We start from the raw sequence: 21,651 nt of genomic DNA on the forward strand, positions 1-21,651 counted from the left end.
TCGAACTCTGTGAAGAACGTAGACAGTCATAGATCTGTGACGTGGATGACACGGGGCCTTCACGAATAAGTTCGTGGGCCCATCAACACATAAATCATCAACCCTATTCACCTAATGAAGCCCATACTCCCAAAATCAAATCGAAAATACAAAATCTAATAAAATATATACACACATATATACATAAAACTTCAAACTTCATCAATGGAGATTTTGAACATTAAAGAGCATGGATCTATCATTTAAAGCATGCATAAATCAAATCGAAGCTTGAAATCTCAAAAGGGATTCTGATCTTACCAAAAATGAGAGAAAAGGGGTGAGGTGAAGATGAGATGAGATCCGAGATCCAAGAGGAGAGAGAGAGAGAGAAACGATGCTCTAGATGCTCACCGGAGATCTGCTGAAAATGGGGAAGATGGGTGCAGCGGCGATGAGGGATAGGGTTTGGAAGAGGGTTAGATCGATCGTTGAAATCGATCTTGAAACCCTTGGTTTCATTTTTTAAAAACTTTCCCGAATCAGTTCGATCGATCGAACTGAAATGATCTCTCTTTGAAAATATATATATATATATATATATTTTAAAATTAAAAATTAAAAATTAAGAATTGAAAATAAAAGTTTTTTGGATTTTTGAAGAATTAAAATAAAATAAAATCTTTTTGGGATTTTTGGAAATAAAATAAAATAAAAATATTTTTGGAATTTTAAAAATTAAAAAGTCAAAACAAAGTCAAAGCAATGAGATGAAAAACAGAGATCGATAAGAACAAAATGTTCGATCGATCTGACAGAGAGCAAAAATATGCAGGTTTTGGATTCAAAATTTTTTCTAAGTGTTGGAACTTAGGATCGATCAAACTTGAAGTTTGGATCGATCGAAAAAGTTATGATCGATCTGAGAATAAGTTCGAACGATGGGACAAAAAGGTGATTTGGATGCAAGTGGGTGCAGGTCAAAAATTTTCTAAGTGTTGGATGCAGGTCGAAGTTCAATCGATCGAACTCGAATTAGAGATCGATCGAACTTGTGCAAAATGCTTAGTTTCCACACAAAAGTGCAAGTAATCCTAATCACAGTTCCAAGCAATGCATATGCACCAAAAACAAGTATCTAGACCTCGCAAGAAATGAAAATAAAGATAGAAATGAGAGAGGAATAGGGTTTTGACACCCTACGATATGTCGTGCTACTCTTTAACATCTCTAGTAAGACGTTGGGCTCTTTTAGCCCGGATCAAACATCTTGTAGTGCATCCCCTCCTCAATGGGGTGATAAATGCTTTGAACTCCACCCAACAAATGGTTCTTTAAGGAACTTGTTGCATTAAGCTCAAAAGACATTTTCGGTCCTTGGTCAATGCAATCTTTGGGCTTCCACGCCCTTTCAAAACAAGATTTTGAAATAACTTTCTTCGGTTTGAAGGTTGAAGATGGACTTTTTGAAACCTTGGTCTCACACAAAAGGTCAATTCCTTCACTTTTAAGGTCATGACATTTTTTTACAACATTAATCTCTTCATGTTTGTCAAATCAATTGGGGGTTGGATTAAAAATATTCAACTTTACCTTCATGTGGCCAAATGATATCTTCATTATCCCCATCTTACAATTGATGTTGGCATTCGCGGTTGCCAAGAAAGGACGGCCAAGGATAACAGGAATTTGGCTCTTAGGAATTGGGACCGATTCCGTGTCAATGACAACGAAATCAACGGGAAAGAAGAATTTATCAATTTTAATCAAGACATCCTCAATGATACCCCTAGGCTTTTTGATTAATCGGTCGGCAAGTTGTAAAACTACCGACGTTGGTTTCAAGTCTCCTAAGCCTAATTTGACATATACCGAGTATGGAAGAAGATTAGCACTAGCTCCTAGGTCAAGAAGAGCCCGATTAATGATATGATCACCAATGATGCATGAAGTAGTAGGTGAACCGAGGTCCTTAAACTTGGGGAGAGTGTTATGCTAAAAAATTGAGCTCACTTGCTCGGTTAAGACCACTTTTCTAGGTGCTTGGCTTTTGTTCTTCCGCTTTTAGGTGCACAAGTCTTTCAAGAATTTGGCATAAGCTGGAATTCGCTTGATTGCATCCAAAAGTAGAAGATTGAATTTCACTTGCCTAAACACGTCCATGATTTCATTAATTTTGGCCTTTTGTTTATCATTTGAAAGGGATCCTTTTAAGGCATCCAGAAATTGAGCTTTTGGTTCAAAAACCTTTTCAGAATTTTTTCTTTTAAGTCTCTTCAACACAAGAAGTTTTCAAATCATTTTGCACATCTTTCTTTTCAAAATCACTTTGCAAATCACTTTTTAACACATTCTCATTTATATGGTCATGCACATGCAATGAAGGAGGAATATGATATGAAACGGGACGGGCGTCAACTTGTGGTTGCACCGGTTCACTCTCTTCATTGGACATACCCACTTGGTTATCCACAATCTTTCCACTTCTCAAGGTAGTCACCTCATTGACATGCTCTATTGTGTGACCTTCCGATGAAGAATGAGTCTCCATAACACATTGTTGCTTTTGTGGGGCATTCAAAGACATTTTTCCCTTCTCTCTTGCGTTCAAAGTACTAGCTATTTGCCCTACTTGGGTTTCTAGCTTTGCAATGGATTGAGAGTGAGAATGATGTAATTGTGTGTTTACCTCTAAAGTGCCCAAAGCGGTCAAAACTTTTTCTTCAAAAGCGGGACTTCTAACATTTCCTTGGGAATATGATGGTTGATTAAGAAAATGAGAATTTGAAAATTGGTTTCCTTGTGATTGATATGATGATCTAAAACCTTGGGAACCTTAGCTTTGCATTGAAGGTGGAATGTACTTTCCTTGAAAACCGCCTTGGGAAAGGTTTGAGCCCTTCCCTTGGTTTTTCTAAGAGAAATTCGGGTGATTCCTCCAACTAGGATTATAATGATTTCCATAAGGATTGTTCCCTTGATTAGTAAAAACAGCATTTGCTTGTTCATGATGCTTACTTTGGAAATGTCCATGGGGACAATTGAAAGTAGAATGTAAAACAATTGAACAAGTCATACATGTCTCATTAGATACATGATGAGAATGGTTAGGGAAGGAAGATACTTGATTCACCGAGTTTTGGTTGATCAAAAATTGATCAAACCTTTGAGATAATGATTTCATTTCGGCGGCAATTTCATTGGAGTGGTCAACTTGATGTAAGCCAACACTTTTCCTACCACTAGAATTTCTACCATTCTTTGAAGATAAAGTACGATGCAAAGAATTTTCACTCATTCTCTCATAAAGACGCCACACGTCATACTCATGCCTATCAATGTAAGAGCCACCCATGGAAACATCAACCATGCCTTTGCAATTATCCGATAAGCTCTCAAAGAAATATTAAACTAATTACCATTTAGGCATTTCATGATGTGGACACTTCTTAAGCAATTCATTAAAGCATTCCCATGTCTCATGAAATGTTTCTCCATCCCCATGTGAAAATTCTCGAATTGAGGTTCTCATGGCATTGGTCTTAGAAACTAGATAGTACTTTTTCAAGAACTTTTGTTGCACTGCCCAAAAAGTTATTGAAAAAGGCCTAAGATTATTAAACCAATATTTTGTCTTGTCTTTAAGAGTGAATGGAAAAAGTTTAACCCTTAAGACCTCTTCCGGCATGTCCGTATATTTTATGGTGGAACAAACTTCAAGAAACCCATCCAAATGTTTGCAAGGTTCTTCACTTCGAAGTCCATGACAATTAGGAAGCATTTGAATGGATTGTGGCTTGATTTCATAGTGGTGTGCTCTAAATGGTGGCAATTGAATGCATGTGGGTGCATTATATTCATTAGGCACATAGTGATCTCTTAAAACAAGGAAAGGATTAGCAATTGGAGGTGCAACATGGGCACCTTGGTTGCCTTGAATGATGGGAGATGGTGGAGCATAGATTGGCCTTGGCATTCCCAATGGAACTTGGCCTTGTTGTTGTGGTGGATGAACATATGGTCTTGGCATGCCTAATGGAACTTACATGTTATCATAATGCACATTGGGATGGAGGATACCTTGTTGGTCTATGTAACCGAGGTCCTCCACATGGTCCTCATTGTGTCCTTCCATTGATGCAATAGATTGACTAGAACTACCTCTTCCCCTAGGGTTAAATAATCGATTCAAGATGAAATTTAAAGGGAAAAGAGTAGGTCTCAATGATCTACGACCATCCATGCACAATGTAACACAACAAACAATAAACACTTCACCTTCACAACAAGTCAACAATCAGCAAACTTCATCCACATTCAATGTTCTCATACTCCCATGCTTTAACAAAAAGCAAGAAAAGTAAATTGCCTTCACGCGGGCTCACGATTTATCTAAAAATTAAAAATACTAGCCTCCACGCGGGCTGACGATTTAACTAAGGGATGAGTAAAGAAAGCTCACAAAGGTTCTTTAGCACTTCAACTCCAAATTTTTAGTTTAGCTTAGCAACTTTTAGATTTTTAGCATTTTTCCTTGCGTGCTTAGCTCCTTTGCTTGGAATATCCTTTGCTTGCTTCCTAGCTCAATGCCCCTTGTCAATCAAGAACAAACGCAATAAGTAACAAAAATTGAAAACAAAGTAAAGACACAATCAAAAGAGTACTAATTCCTAATTGATTCCACAAATACGACGTTGCCAGTCAATCAATCCTTGGCAACGACGCCAAAAAACTTGGTGTGTCGTCAATTCAAATCCAAAGTTTGTGCTTATGTGGCCAAGTTTTACATTTATAAATTGCCACTACTACCTTTCACTAAAAATATAGCTAGGGTGAGTAGGGATCGTCTCAAGGGATTGAGTGTCGAACTAGGTTGAGGAATCAAAATTAGGGTTAGTAGGCCGAGTGATTAAAATAGTGGTTGGTTGGTTGAATTATACTAGACGCAAATCGAACTAAAGTAAGCAATAATGCAATAGAGAGAATAAAAGAGAGAGAGAGATCTTGGGGTTTAGAGATCACCACTAAGCATAGCTTTTCTACACCTTTAATGAATGATTAATGCTGGGGAGAACATGTATTGCAATAAAGTGTGTGTGTGTGGTTGTTTCAACAAGCATGGATAGAAAATTAAGCATATATTGTCTAAACAACATGGTGGATTGCATAACATATCAAATTAAGCCATTAATCCTTTCTTTAAGCTCACAATCCAAACACATCACAAGGTTAGAGATACATGTTACTTGCTTTTCATAAGTATGGAACATCAACAACAAGCATGGATTATCCTCCCATTTAACAACTACACTACAACTAAGCTAATGACATGAAATTAAGCTAATTAAACTAAGGGAGAGGCACAATCCATCAAGCAATAAGTATGAACTATCAAATAAACCACAAGAACATGACATTAAGTACTATGTCTTGACAATCTCTAGATCTATAGCATTAACACACATAGACACGTATCAATAACACAAGAAATAAAGACAAACACATGAACATCTATTCTAGCATACATAGACATATGGATAGAATGAAATGATCAATTGGAAGCATTAAACCATATAAACTATTGAATAAACAAGATCTATATATATATAAGTGTCAAGACATGAATTACAATACAAATACCCTCAAAAATATATAAATCAAGAAGTAGAAAGCATGTTTAGGGCTAACTCTAGCCCCAAGAGGATGTTTAGCCACTCATGGATGATGTCCTCCAACCCTCAAGGGCAAGCTCCATGGAAGAAATCTGCTCCTTGGTTGATGAAGAGTCTCCAATGGTGTCTCTAGCCTCCTTCTCTTCTTTTCTTCCTCACTAAGAGTTCTCTAAGGTATCGTATGATATGATGTGATGCAATATATTCTTATACAAAAAGTAATCCTTATCCTTATATAGGTAGGTCAAATGACACCCAAAATGAGATGGGGTCATACAACAAATATTCCCCAATGATTGGATAAAGGAAAACTTTTTGTGAGCTAGAAATTTAACTTTTTCGCACTAGAGGAAGTTCGATCGATCGAACCTTGGACTTGGATCGATCGAACATGGTTGAGATCTATCGAACTGAAGCTGGATCGATCTTCAATGGCGGCGCCTTTTTGGATAAAAATAAATCTAAGATATTTTGAAGATATTTTTGGGAAAAGGACAAAAGCAGTTGGTAGGGTGGTACAATTGGATAAAATCAATCATTTGGATAAGGACAAGAATGTTTGATCGATCGAAGAAGGAAGTTGGATCGATCGAACTTTTGAGATCTTTGAACAGGGACAAACATGGCTCAGATCTATCTTGAAGTGCTGAGATCGATGAATGTTGGATCGATCGAACTTTTCTTGAGATCGATCGAAGTTGCTGAAATTCCACCATTTGCTTCCTTTTGCTCTACTTTGCTCCTTTCTTTGATTCATCCCAGAATTACTTCAATTATACTCTTATTTGGCGGAGTTAGCTTATTTTAAGGATAAGTACCTGAAAATGAAAATAGCACGAAATCAATACAAAATGGTAAAATAAGATAGGTAAAGGTCCTAGAATACCTAAGCTTAAGAGGTTTAAATATGTACTTTTCAGCGCTCATCATTACTCTAAACTTGAGGGGTTTTTTGTGTAATTAAATAAAGTAATTATTTTTCATCTTAGGGACTATTTTGTAATTTAATTTAGAAGATATTTTCAAAAAGAACCTTTTTGCAATTTCTAAAAAATGTGACAAGTGTCACATTCCTAAGGTGCCACTTGTTGGTTTTGTGGTGGAACCACTTAGGGGCTTAATCTTATGACACATGAAGGGTGGAGATTTACCCATTTGTTGGCCTAGGATTGGAGCACTTGGTTGCATGGATGGTTGACAAGTGTAGGCTCGATGTTAAGTCTTGGAAGTTTACATAAGATGGTGACAAGTGTAGGCTTCACAATTGGTCTTGCAATTGTGTGTGTGTGTGAGGTAGTGCAAGAGTACCTAGTGAGTGGAGAATCCCACCATTTAACTTAGAGTTTACACCTTTGTTTCATTTTTGCTCTTTCCTCTCAAGAACCCTAACTTGAGCCACCATTGGAGAAAAGCTTGGTTAATAGCTTTCTTCTTCATTTTGGCCTCCTTCCACTCACCTTAGACCATTAAGCTTGGAATACATTATCTTCTTCTCGCTCTCCTCTACAAAACCCTACTTTGGTTTGTTAATTTAAACTTGGTTGCTTTGGATTATAGAGATTCAATTCTCTATTGAGGTAGAGGTGGTTGTATGTTTATCCTCTTTGGGTTTTATATATATTGGAGCTTAATATATATTGATTACATGCCTTTTTAAATTCTGGTACTAGCATGTAAATAAAGATTTTATATACTTGACTTAAGATTTGTGGATTAAAGCATGTATGTGACTATTAAATTGTATAAGTAGGTTATATTGTACTTGAAACTATAGGGTATGCGCATGCACCACATCCTACGAGTAACTTGATTACTCACCCTAGTTGTTTGGGTTGTTTTTCAGGTAAAGAAGCTTTGTTGTGGGATGCACAACACTCTTAGGATTGCTAGTCTACTTGGAGCATTTTTGTTATGTTAGGATATGCACTTGTTAGCATATCATGCTCTATTTTTGTTTATTTTGACAAAACATGTATCTAATGTTCAAACTATGTAGTGTGCACTTAAGTGCACTTCTTGACTCTGTTAGACCATTAAGCTTGGAATACATTATCTTTCTCTCGCTCTCCTCTACAAAACCCTACTTTGGTTTGTCATTTTAAGCTTGGTTGCTTTGGATTATAGAGATTCAATTCTCTATTGAGGTAGAGGTGGTTGTATGTTTATCCTCTTTGGGTTTTATATATATTGGAGCTTAATATATATTGATTACATGCCTTTTTAAATTCTGGTACTAGCATGTAAATAAAGATTTTATATACTTGACTTAGGATTTGTGGATTAAAGCATGTATGTGACTATTAAATTGTATAAGTAGGTTATTGTCTAATAAATTGTGTAATATTTATGATATCATTGAGGTTTTATTATGGATATCTTAAGAGTACACTTATGATGTTAAGTAATATAGATTTCAATGAAAGCTTAGCATGAAAATCTTGTGTGTGGCACTTATAATTACTTGTAGGTAAATTACTATATTTCATGATTTGCAATTATGGCCTATATTCATATGCGTGCATGTTTAAATTTCACAAAACTTTTAAACTCTAACTTTTGAACTATTAATGGATGAATTATGCAAATTTAAGCAAAAATGCATGCATTAAGGTAGCATTCAAAGCTTCATTTTGATTTAGCATGTTTTAGATGCTTTCATGAGACTAGGAAGTGTTTTGAGACTTGTTTGGATCATTTAGGAAGCATGCTTAGCCTTAGAACCAAGCCAAGCATCTTTCCCATGGATCACAGTAGGTTTCAGCAGCTTTTTATGTTGCTGTTATGCCCATTAGTCGGCTGATGATTGTCTCGCATCATTCCAGTAGCCATTTTTGTGAAAATTGGAGTTTCAGCCAGCTGATGATTGGGTTCGGCCAGCTGATCATTGAGTTTCGATTGGCTGATGATGGGGTTCAGCCGGCTGATCCTCCCTGAAGCTTGGTTTACTTTCAGCATCTTGGACAGATTTCTTGGGTCAACTTCAGAGGGCCATAACTCTTTCATTTCTAATCCAAATCAGGTCATTATTAAGCCTAAACTCAAGATCTTAAAGTCAGCTTTCCAATGATACTAAATTTACTTAAAAAATCCAACCGTAGAGAGAGTTATAGCAGTTTTGGTAAGATAGGGTCGTGTTATCTTTTAAACGGGGGATGCCACTTCGTTCTAAATTCATATCTTTTCCGTCCGAACTCCGAATCAGGTGATTCTTGAGTCTAAATTCATTAATTTTTCATTTTCTTTCTAATGGTATGCTTGGTAGCATCCATTTATCTATGAAATGACCATTTTTCCCCTAGGTTCATTCTTGTTTATTTTTAAGACGTCGTTTCCGCATTTGTTTTCTTTGGGTTTCGTGACTTCTTTGAGGGTCACATTGGTGTTCTATGAATGTGTAATATCTCTTAAAACCATTATTATACCTTTTGCTAGTACATTCGAGATTCATCATTGGATTTACGTTCCATTCATCTTAGGACGCACTTGCCTAAAAACCAGGGCTGTCACAATTCCACATTTAGGTTTAACAAATGAAATTAAGTTAGGGAGCATGCTAGCAAATTGTCAATTCAAAGGGGTCACATCAAACAATTCCAAGAGTTTTTCAAGTTCAAAGCTTCTACATTTTTCTTTTCCTAAACAATCTCATTCAATTCAATCACAACTTTCCAACAATCCCAATTTTCATGTTAAACAATCATGCTTCAAAAAGTGAACTTCAAATAACAATATACAAGTCTACTTTCCATTTTTCATTCATGCTTCATAGAGTTTCTCTCTAAACAATAACATCACAATTTAACCTTTCAAAATTCAATTTCATGCTTTAAAACACAACAATCCAATTCTTTCCAACAAACTTCCATTTAAGATTTTAAAACCACAACACAAGTGTTAAATCTTTTTCTCAATTTCTAAACTTCACAACACATATGCACATTTTATTAACTCATTTGTACAAATATCATATTACATTCAATATCTTAAAATGGCATAACTATATGGCAAAACTTTCCCAAAAATTGTATACATGCATTTAGTTTCCATTATAGGTCACATAAGTTCAACAAAGATGCATACATGTATATATTATCAAGTCACAGTCCATTTTCAAGAATCATAACAACAAATCCACTTCATTTAAGTCCCATCCTCTATCAACAGACAAACTAACAACATTGCCCAAACAAATCTAATTCACAAAAGCCCATAGTCCTCAACAACAAACAAAAAACAATCCATTCAAATTATGTCCAACCTCCATCATCAACAAATCACAGTCCATTTTAAGTCCCACAGTCCATTTCTCAATTTTAGTCCAAGTGTTTTTTTTTTTTTTTTTCAATTTTTAATTTCAATTTTTTTTTGGTTTTTCAACTTTTTAATTTTTTAATTTTTTAGTTTTTATTAATCACAAAAGATGCAAATATATACATATATGAAATATACAATAAAATAAAAATGAAAAACAAAATTAGGAAAACTCACATACCCAAGTGAGAGAGAGAGAAATGGCAAAGAGCTTGGGAGATTTCCAAGAATTTTCGGTGAAACCATGGCCGGAAAAGGTGACTGGAAACTCGCCGGAATGTCGCCGGTGGTGGATCCGAATCTCCTTGGCCTAAATTAGCTGGAGATGAGGGAAATAGAGAACTCCAAGAAGAGAGGGATGAACCGAGAGGAGAAGAAGAGAGCTCGGCCTTTGGCTTAGAGCTCGCTGCTGGTGATGATGGCAGCGGCGAAGCTTGGAGTTTCACCGGAACAAAGAGACGGCGATGGCGGGGGGCTTCTCGGTGGTGAGAATTGAGAGATGAGGGTGGTTGGGTGTGAGGTGATAGGGGTATGGTGCTGGGGATTGATTTGGGTGAGGGAGAAGTGTGTTTTCGGTGAGGGAGATTGAGAACTTGAGATTGAGAGAGAAACCGGAGGTGTTGAAAGAGAAAGTGAAGGAGGAAGAAAGAAAAAAAGGAAGAAAAGAACGAAAGAACTAAGGCTACTTTTGGTTTGCAATAATGGAATGAAATGAGAATAAGAATGGAATGGAATGAGAACATTATTCCATTGTTTGGTGTGACGAGGTGAATCGTTATGGAATAGAATGATTATTACCATTATATTGTTTGGTTGACCATTATTAAATCTCGAATGGAATGATTTTTTGTCAAAAATACCCTTTTCAATGGCTTTCATTACTTTTTAATAAAAATCTAATTAATATTATAAATTATGGAATATTATAAGATGTCTAATACTGCCATTGAAAAAAATAAAGAAAAACCTTAAAATAAAATAAAATTTTATTTTTGACTCCAGATGATTATTAATTTTTATTTTATATTATCATTGCTCCATATATAAATATTCAAAGAGAGAAAGATGGAGAAATCACACAAACGTTTCAACACAAAGATACGAAAAAAAAAAAAAAAAAAAAAAAAAAAGTGATATACTTATTAGATAAAGAGACTAATACTTGCAATTTGGTTGAAGATCCTGTAACTTTTTGTCAATGGTAGCCTGGGTATATTCAGAAGAGATGGAAGTCAAAAGACATTTACCACGTCTAATAAAGAAGTTGAAAAATGGAATGTGAAATATTTTTTTGTCTATACGAAAGATTTTTGCCTTATTGGAATGTGATGAAGGGCTTATTAGGAATATTATAAAAATATTTAATCTTACTATTGAATGGAATGGCCATTCCATAGGTTTAGTAATGGAATGGATTTTCATTCCAATGGAATGGCTATTCCATTCCATTCATGCACACCAAACAAATGAATGCTTGGAATAAGCATTCCATTCCATTCCATTCCTGCACACCAAACGTATAGTAAGGGAAGAGAGAGGAGAGAGAAAAATAAATAAAAAATAGTGTTTGGGAAATGAACGACCAAAGCAAAAAGTGGGGCCCGAATTTAAAATTTGATCAGTCACTGTTCGATTGATCGTGGGGTGGCAATCGATCGCTGATTAGGCACGACCCATTATGACCCAAGAATTGATTTTTGAATAAGGAATTTTCGATTCCAGAGCAATCGATCGCTTAACCTTAGCGATCGATCGTGAACATTTACAAAGGATGAAAAGAGCAAGTGCGATCGATCGCTAATGTTGGCAATCAATTGTCAAGTTGACAAACGATACTCTGGAAGATTAAAAATTTTGAAGCACAAGGGCGATTGATCGCCAAGGTCAACGATCAGTCGTGAGCACTCACGAAGGATAGATACCGAGAGATGATTTTCAGGCAAAAATGAACTCTACAGATGGCGATCGTTTGTCAGGGTTCTGCAATCGATCGTCAATGACACATAAAGTGCAGCAAATGCTGAAAAATGCCCGGAAACTCGAATGAAGCACTTTGAAACTTATCTAGACAATGCAAAAGATAACAAAAGAAGAAAGGAGGGAGGAATATGATTTAAAAACCCTACAAATGTTAGTGTTTAACGTCTCTACCAAGACATGAGCCTACTTAGCCCAGATCAAAAATCTTATTTGACATCCCCTTCCAATGGGATGCAAGGCACTTCGAATCCCACCCAACAAACTATTCCCTAAGAAATTTGTTAGATTTAAATCAATGGTGTGGGGTGGACTTCTATCGACACCCAAAGATGAACTTTTAGGCTTTCATACCTTTCCAAACTTGGATTTTAAAGTAGAATCTTGGGAAGAATCATTAGAGAGGAGTACACTTGACTTTGGTGACTCAACAATTGGTGGACTTTCAACCACTTTTTCAACAATTTTCTCAGCAACGTTGACCTCTTCATGCTTGTCAAAAGAGTTTGGGGTCGGATTAAAGATGTTCTGTAATGACCCGGATTTCTCAATCCGGTGTGTTAGTGATGAACCGAAAGTTGACCTGATAACGGACCCGAAATGCGGAAGCAAAAGAAGCCAAATGACCTCAAGAAATGTACGTCATCCCTAAGGCCCCAAAATGACTCTCCATGAAGCCATGGAACTTAAATGAGCCAAGCAATGAAGCAAGAATGCCTAACCCGAAAAGAGATGAACTAAGGGCAAAATGGTCATTTCTCACTGAAAAGGGTGCCACCGTGCACACCATTGGAAGGACAACGAAAAATGAACAAAATTAGACTCAAGAATCGTCTGATTCTGAGTTCGGGCAGAAAAGATATGAAATTCCAACACCCGATGCGAAAGTTATGAAGCAATGACTTAACATTTTCCAATATTTTCATAATAAACTTTGAAAACAAAAGTGCATAGAAAACGAAATACATGTCATTGGCCTCCGGCCTTATCTCATACATGTTAAATACATTGAAAAGAGTGCACTTACGTACACTTTACATATACGAATCAACGAATACAAGTTTAAACAAATAGGGCTACAAAGAGGCATCTTATGCTAACACTTGCATAAAATAGAAACTTAGAAACTGTAAGCTTTCCAAGGAGCAATGGAATCTTCAAATCCTGAGTCCTGTACTTGAAATATGCCCCAGTATCGTAGGGGTGAGTAATATAAAGCTACTCGTAGGAGATGAGCATGCATCGACCTAGCATTTTACAATTTTATCACCTTATGGTGAAACATGTTAAAGGAGCTCATGCCACCTAACGTCTATGTCAAGATGAGACCCAGGGAGCATCCTAAGCTACTTTGATCATTTATATCATAATCACATTGTTCATGCAATTCAAACAACATGAAAACATGTTATACAAGGCAACAAGATATAGATTCTCAAAGTCTTCAACTTTAAATCCAAAATACGAAAACAACAAGTGTGGGTTATGCCACCTAACGTCTATGTTCAAAATGAATCTATAAGGTCATTCCTAAACTACATTTGAACATCAAAACACAAATTATGATATCGATGCAATTTAACCAACAATGGAACTTCCAATACAATGCATGAAGCATGCTTTCACAAAGCTACATCTTAAGCTCAAAATAGGAAATCAAATAAGGAACAACAAGTTACGATATCATTTAGTTATCAACTTGAAATAAAATACGAAATCAAACAAAGTGGATACTCGGACGTCACGCCGAATCAGACCGACAACATAGTTGTTTTAGGGTTACTAGCCCATGGGTAACCTCCCTATGTGCGCACTAGACTATATAGAGGGACAATCCCCTGTACTAGAACCAAGTCTTAGCCGTAGCCAAACAACGACATCCCCAAGTTTCCAAAATCAACAAATTGTGCAACAACGTATATATATCAACATGTATATACAAGATATCAACTATTTACCAAGCACAATCCAAATTTTGGAAACTTATACAAAACATGCTCAAAATTCACAACTACTATGGCATGTAAGATGTCAAATACAAAGTGTGCAATTCCTTACACATAGCAACAATATATTCAATAAGGAAAAACATATTCTCATAAATATAAAAGTAAAAACTATGTTATCCAATGCTCAAAAGTAATCAAGTGAACATACATCAAATCCAAATCCATGATTTAAATATAGAAACAACTTCCAAAATGCAATTAAATCCATGGAGTAATAAAGTAGAATTTAATTAAACATAAATAGTTAAATTCTCTAAATTCCAAGTAAATCCAAATAACCTCAATTTAATATATATTAAAAGACATGTCATGGTCATCATATATATAACATCAAATGACAAGTTAAGTGATTAAAACACTTAAAACAAAATTAATCCTAATTAATTAATTTCTTTTAGATTTTTAAACAATTCCAAATGCCCTCAATTTAATCTATGTTAGAGAACATGCCAAGACCTATTTAAATACCACATTACAACTTGATTTAATGCTTGATACAACCATGTGAATTAAACTTTCACTAAAGATAAATATTAAATAAAAGTTGTAATTCTTAATCAAATGATCCAAATTTAATATATGTTAACCAACATATCTAAGTATAATTTCCTAGCATGTTACAATTTAAATCAAAGTTATACATAATCATAAATTTTAAATCTTATACAAAGAAATAAAAATTACTAACTTTCTAGATTTGATACAAGGCATACATATATATTGTATAATCATGGTAAACACACAATACAACACACAAATAATCCTAAAACATACCCTACCTCAATTGGAATGAAAATCCCAATTACCACCAAAATGAAATCGCCCCAAATTTTCGGTCCACAAAACAGATTTTTCAGCTTGCTACCTTCAACTTGTAAAATTCATAAAAAATTCAATTCTAACCCAAATTGAATGAATCCAAAGCCCAATGAAAGCTTAAACACTGTAATTTGATAATATCAATTTAGTTTAACAAAATATTTTTCCAATTAAAATAGTTTTGACCCACAACTTTGAAACAAATTCTGCCCAGAAAATACATTTTCAGATTGTAGCTTCCAAATTTGAAAATTCATGAAAAATTCATTAAACATCCAAATTGGGCAAACCTAATTTATTTTGGAAGTAAACATATGAGAGTGTAAAACTGAAAATTTAAGCCATGATCCAATGTCAAAAGGTTAGTGAAATAAATCATCTAAAAATATGTTTTCCAGCTGCAATAAAAACTTAGACAGCAGATAGTTTCGGATTTTTAAAAAAATTTTGAAATGCTCTAAAATCATGAACAAATTCTGAGTAGTGTAAAACCCATGGGGGAAGTTCCAGTAAAAATTTCAAGGCAATTGAAGCACTACAGCTCGATATAAAAATTCATTTCCGGATCAAAAAAGAAAAGCTTCAAATTTCCAACAACTAGCTTGCAACTTCAAAAATTCATAACTAATTCATTTTAAATCCAAATTACATGAAACTAAAACTAAATGAAAGCTAATTGAGTATATTTTTCATATTTTATATTTAATTTGACAAGATTATTTTCAAGTTAAAATAGTTTAAGGGCAAAATGCAAGTCATTCTCTTCCATGCATGTAAAACACTCAATAATGACATAAAAATACTTCAAAATAATAGATCAATACCTCACTAGAGAATTGAATCTCTAGATACCAAAGCAAAACTAGGAGTTAGGCTAGATCCTTCAAGGGTTTTGAAGAGAAGGATGAGGGGAACAAAAAATATTCCAAGCTTTATGGTCTAAAGTAAGTGGAAGGGCCTCAAAGATCAAGGTCAATGCCTAAGGCTTCAAGCTCCATCCCTGGAGGCTAGGGTTTTCTTGTAAGGAAGAGAATGAAATAATGTGGTTAAGTGTGAGTGGAGGAAATAGAAATCCTCCACTCACTATGTGCTCTTACACCATGGTCAACACACATATCTATGGTCAATGGCATAAAAACCCTCCTTTAAAAACATAATCCCAAAGTGGCCTAAAGATATTTGCAAGACTAAATTGTGAACCTACACTTGTCACCAATCCATGGCTCCTTCCTAGGCTTAATCCCACACCTACACTTGTCAACCATCCAAGCCAACAAGTGCACCAATCCTAGGCCAACAAGTGGGTGAATCCTCATCCTCCAAATGTTATCATCCAATGCATTAAAGTATTTCCACACAAATGTCAACAAGTGGACCAATGAGAGTGGGACACTTGTCACACTTTTCAAAAATTACAAAAGGTCCTTTTTGAAAATATCCTCCAAATTTAATTGTAAAATAGTCCCCAAGATGAAAAATAATTACTTTATTTAATTACACTAAAACCCCATAAGTTAAGAATAATTACACTAAAGTATGCATTAATGCCCCTTTATGAAAGAAGTAAGCAATCAACATGCTTTTTCTAGAAAAGTAGAAATACCACTATCATGGAAATCAAATATCATGAATGCATGCAAAACCGGAATCAAATCCGAGCATAAAAAGTGAGGTTGTGCAAGGAAAAAGGGTAAACGAGAAAAAGACAAAATGTGATAGTGTTCGGAAAAATAAAATATGGAAATGACACAATCTCCTAAGGAAGTTGTCAATCCAAGGAAAAGAGTCTCGGAAATCATTCCAGAGCACTCGAGACGACATCAAGTGATGAAAAACCGAACCCAAAAAGGAATAAACAACGAAAAAAAAAAAAATCCATTAAAATCTGAGAAAAAGAAAAGGAATAAAAATGACCGGGTCATTACATGTTCAATTTTACCTTCATATGCCTAAAAGAAATTTTCATTACCCCTGTCCTACAATTGATATTAGCATTAGCAGTGGCCAAGAAAGGACGGCCAATGATAACAGGAATTTGATTCTTTAGGTTGGCAACTGGTTCCGTGTCTATGACAATAAAATTAACCAGGAAAATGAACTTATCAACTTAAATCAACATATCCTCAATGATCCCACGGGGCTTTTTTATAGACCGGTCGGCTAGTTGCAAAACTATCGACGTGGGTTTCAAGTCTCCCATACCTAATTGAACATAAACCGAATAGTGAAGAAGGTTCACACTCACTTCTAAATCCAAAAGAGCCCTATTGATAACATAATCACCGATGGTGCATGAAGTGGTAGGAGAGCTGAGGTCTTTGAATTTTGGGAGGGTGTTATGTTGCAAAATTGAACTCACTTGCTCGGTGGGCAAGACTTTCCTAAGTGCTTGGCTATTTGATTTCCTCTTTTGTGTGCACAAGTCCTTCAAGAACTTTGCATAAGCGGAGATTTGATGAATGGCGTCAAGTAAAGGAAGATTCACTTTAACTTGCCTAAACACCTCAATCATTGCATTGACTTTACCTTATTGTTTCTCAAAAGATGTAGATTTTTGTAAGGCTTACGGAAAAGAAGCTTTTGGCTCACAAGGATTTTCAAAAGCACTAGATGATGACTTCTCTTCAATGTGATCTTTTTGCCTAGGTGAAGGAAGAATAGGATTGAAAACGGGACGGGTGTCAACACTTGGTTGCACTAGTTTACTCTCTTTGCTAGGGACATCCACTTAGTTGTCAATCATTCTCCCACTCCTTAAAGTGGTAATGTAGTTCACTTGTTCATGTATGGGGCCTCATGATGGGGGAGTTACTTCCACCATATATTGAGGTTTGGGCTCGGGATGAAGAGGCAATTTCCCTTTCTCTCTAGCATTCTTAGTACTAGCTATTACCCTATTTGGGTTTATAGCTTAGCAATGGATTGAGAATGGGAATGCAGCAATTAAGTATTAGCCTCTAAGCTTCCCAAATCCGGCAAGACTTTTTCTTCAAAAGTGGAACTCCTAAAAGGACCTTGAGAATAGGAATGAGAGTTAGACGCTTGAGGATTAGATAATTGGTTCACATTAAAAGGAGATTAAGATGGACGATACCCTTGAGAATTTTAATTTTGCAAATGAGGGGAAATATACTTAGCCTGGTAACCTTGATTTTGAGGAGGGTTCGCACCATCTCTTTGGTTTTTCCAAGAAAAGTTTGGGTGATTTCTCCAACCCGGATTATAATGACTTGAAAAAGGATTGTTCCATTGATTAGTGAAAGCGACATTTACTTGTTCATGTTGCTCACTTTGAACATGTCCATAGGGACAATTGGAAGTATTGTGAAGCCCACTAGAATATGTCATGCACGTCTCTTGAGAATTATGAGGAGAGGAAGATACTTGATTGATCGAGTTTTGATTCATCAAGAATTGATCAAACCTTTGAGTTAAGGTTTTAACTTCGGCAACAATGTCATTGGAACTCTCACCTTGACATAAGTTAAAGTTTTTCTTCCCTCCTAAATTAGAATTTCGACCACGGTTAGAAGATAGCGATCGATGCATAGAGTTTTCACTCATACATTCAAATAATCGCCAAATGTCATCCTTATGCTTGTCTAAGTATGATCCTCCACACGAGGCATCTACCATGCGCTTATAGGTTTCAGACAAGCTTTCGTAGAAGTATTGCACTAATTGCCATTTTGGAATGTCATGGTGTGGACACTTCCTAAGCAAATCATTCAATCTCTCCCACGCTTCATGTAGAAGCTCCCTATCCCCTTGTGAAAATTCATGAATTGAGGTTCGCATGACATTGGTTCGAGAGGAGGGATAATACATCCTTAAGAACTCTTGTTGCATCTCTGCCCAAGAAGTGATGGTATTAGGCCTTAAATTGGCGAACCAATATTTGGCTTTATCCTTAGGGGTGAATAGGAAAAGCTTTAATCTAAGGACTTCCTTCGACATGTCCGTGTATTTCACGATGGAGCATACCACAAGAAACTCATCCAAATGTTTGTAGGGTTTTTTTATTGCTTAATCCATAGAAATTTGGACACATTTGAATGGTTGTAGGTTTGATCTCATAGTAATGCACCCTAAAATTCAGAAATCGGATACATGTCGGGGCATTATACTCATTAGTCACATAATGGCCTTTCAAAACCATTGGAGGATTGGGAACTTGTTGCTCTACTTGAGCTCCAAGAGGAACTTGACCTACGAGAGGAAGTGGTACAAAGATTGGCCTTGGCATTCCAAAAGGAATTTGGCCAATTGGTGGTTGTGGAATAAGAAGTGGTCTTGGTATTCCCAAAGGAACTTGCACATTGTTGGGTTGTGGCCCAACATTTGGATGATAATTTCCTTGTTGGTCTACATAACCAAAGTCTTCAACATGATCTTCCACTAATATAATGGAGTGATAAAAAATCAGAAGAATTCGACTAGAACTACCTCTACCCCTTGGATTACGAACGGTGGATTCAAGATTTAAATTCAAAGGAACAAAAGGTGGATTAAGTGACAGCTAACCATGCATACACAAAACAAGTTAACACACAAAAAATAATCAACAAATATCAACAACTTCTCATCCACAACAACAATCAATCAATAATTAACCTCCATATACATTGTTGCTTTCAACATTTAAAATAAGCGGCCATGACAAGGATTGAAGTACAATTAAGGTAAATGAGTTCAAGATACGCTCACAAAGTTCCCAAGCAATAATAGCAACTTCAAGATTCAATTCTTGCTTTAAGGTCTAATGCATGCTTTCCTTTCTTTCAAGTACCTAATTGCAAAAGTAACAAGTGAGAAAACAAAAATAAAAGTAAAGACAAGGGATCAAAAGAGTACTAATTCCTATTTTGATTCCAAATACGACCGTTGACAATTCCCGGCAACGGCGCTAAAAACGTGGTGTGGATCTGGTCGTGCTCACAAAAATGTGTCAATTTAAAAGTGCGTCAAAAGTAGTATGAAGGGATCGTCCCAAGAGATTGTAAGGGTATTTGGAATAAAAGTCAGATTAGTAGGTCAAGGGATCAAAAGAGTGGTTTGGTTTGTTTAATTAAGCTATAATTAACTAAATTAAGTAATGTAATAGAAAACAATCTAAATAGAGTATGGTATAGAGAATGAGAGTGAGGTCTTAGGGCATAGGAATTACCACTAAGCTCTTCCTCTAAACATCTAGCCTTTAACAATTTAGGGGAATTCAATGTTGTAACTAAAGTGTGTGTGTGCTACCAATTGAAATAATGAGCATGGGTGACAAAAACAAGCATGAATTGTTTACTTAAGCTAGAATGTAGTACAACTCATCAAGTTAAGGCATGAATCATTCAATAAACCCACAATTGTAGCACACCTTAATCTAGAGAAATATACATCTTGCAACAAAAAGCATGGATTATCAAACACAAGCATGGATTGTCTACCTAATCTAGGAATTGAAATGCAATTACACTACAATTACACTAAAACAAGGAAATTAAGCTAATTAACTAGGGGTGTAGAATAATCTATCAAGTATAAGCATAGTCCATCAAATCAATTCACAAGAGTATCAAATAATAACAATCAAGCATAACCATCACTAGATTCTTAATTTAATCACACATAGACATGCATCATATCTATAAAAACTAGTGTAGAGACATAACCCTCAATTTAATCACACATAGACATGTAAATAAATTAGAGAATTAATTGAAAGAATTGATCCATACAAATCATAGACAAAGTCAAGATTTATATAATCATAATGTTAAAATATTTATTACAACATAGAATCCCCAAAAATGTCAAAGGTCTAGGGTTTAAAGGACTAGCCTAGGGCTTTTCCAAGCCCTAAGAGGATGATTTAGCCACTCATGGATGTAGAAATGAAACCCTCAAGGGCTATCTTCAAATTAAGCTCGATCTTCTTCCTCTTTTCTTGCTCAAGAACCCTAATCTCTAGAGAGAGAAACTATGTCTAAAAATTGATTTAATTTTTAAACTAGCTAACCCCTATATAATGGTCCATTTTTTATTTAAATACAAGCCCCTTTGTGTAGTGAACAAGTCAGAAAATGGCTTTCTAATTAGTCTAATCTCGCAGCCCCTTTGGAAGGTAGAGTTCGAGCGAGCTCGGGACTTAAACAGCTCACTGCAAGCAGGATGGCGATCATTCACCAAGGTTCTTCGATGGATCGCCAACCTCAACAATCAATCGTAGATGACGTGGCATGTTTATCTTGACAACTGGCAACCTTATCCTCTTAGCTGGAGCTGACGTGGCACTGCGATGGATCACTAATGTTTGCGATCGATCGCCACTTTGAGGAAATGATGAAGTGGCAGTCTTATCCCTTGTTGAGGTGGCTACAATGGATCGCGTTGCCTGCGATCGATCGTGGATGAATTTGCGATCGATCGCCACTGCTACAGGGCGATTTTCTGAAATTTTTTCTTGACTCTAAAAAGGGCTTAATAGGCTGTTTTTAGCCTAATTGAACCTTATTGATCTGAAATAGACAAAAACACAAATTAGAATTAAAATAGGAAAATAATATAGATAAATAGACTAAAATACCCTAACTTAGGTGCTAAAATGTGCAACATTTGAGCACCTATCAATAAGAATTAAGTAAGTGGCGTCAATAAGGACCTATGCTTGGATGAAAATATAACAATGTAATTAGCCTCGACAAGGGCTATCTCTCAAGCATATAAAGTAATGAACAATTAAGGTGCGAGAGTTTCAAGAATTGCTCAGAAAGGTCCCAAGCAACAACGTCGGAATCCAAAGCTCGGTTTCCTTGTAGTCAAGTACCAAATTGAACATAGAAGAGAAACTGAGAAAGAAATAAAAATAAAAATAAAAATACGAAGCAATCAAA

At 35.7% G+C, this 21,651-nt stretch overlaps 1 long non-coding RNA gene and 1 pseudogene across 1 annotated transcript; one reads left to right on the forward strand and one right to left on the reverse strand.

Annotated features, from left to right (window-relative positions):
• Positions 1–3,407: 3,407 nt before the first annotated feature.
• LOC132302022 (small nucleolar RNA R71) lies at positions 3,408–3,506 on the forward strand (annotated as a pseudogene).
• A 2,054-nt stretch (positions 3,507–5,560) lies between these two features.
• LOC132298824 (uncharacterized) lies at positions 5,561–10,623 on the reverse strand. Its single transcript, XR_009479970.1, has 2 exons — positions 10,144–10,623; positions 5,561–6,469 (listed from the first exon to the last, which is right to left on the reverse strand). It is a non-coding gene; the product is annotated as an uncharacterized LOC132298824 (long non-coding RNA).
• Between the last annotated feature and the right edge of the window lie 11,028 nt (positions 10,624–21,651).

The sequence above is a fragment of the Cornus florida genome, unplaced genomic scaffold (assembly GCF_030987335.1).
Source record: "Cornus florida cultivar Cherokee Brave unplaced genomic scaffold, ASM3098733v1 CherokeeBrave_3.0.0_Hap2_Chr03, whole genome shotgun sequence".
NCBI lineage: Eukaryota > Viridiplantae > Streptophyta > Magnoliopsida > Cornales > Cornaceae > Cornus > Cornus florida.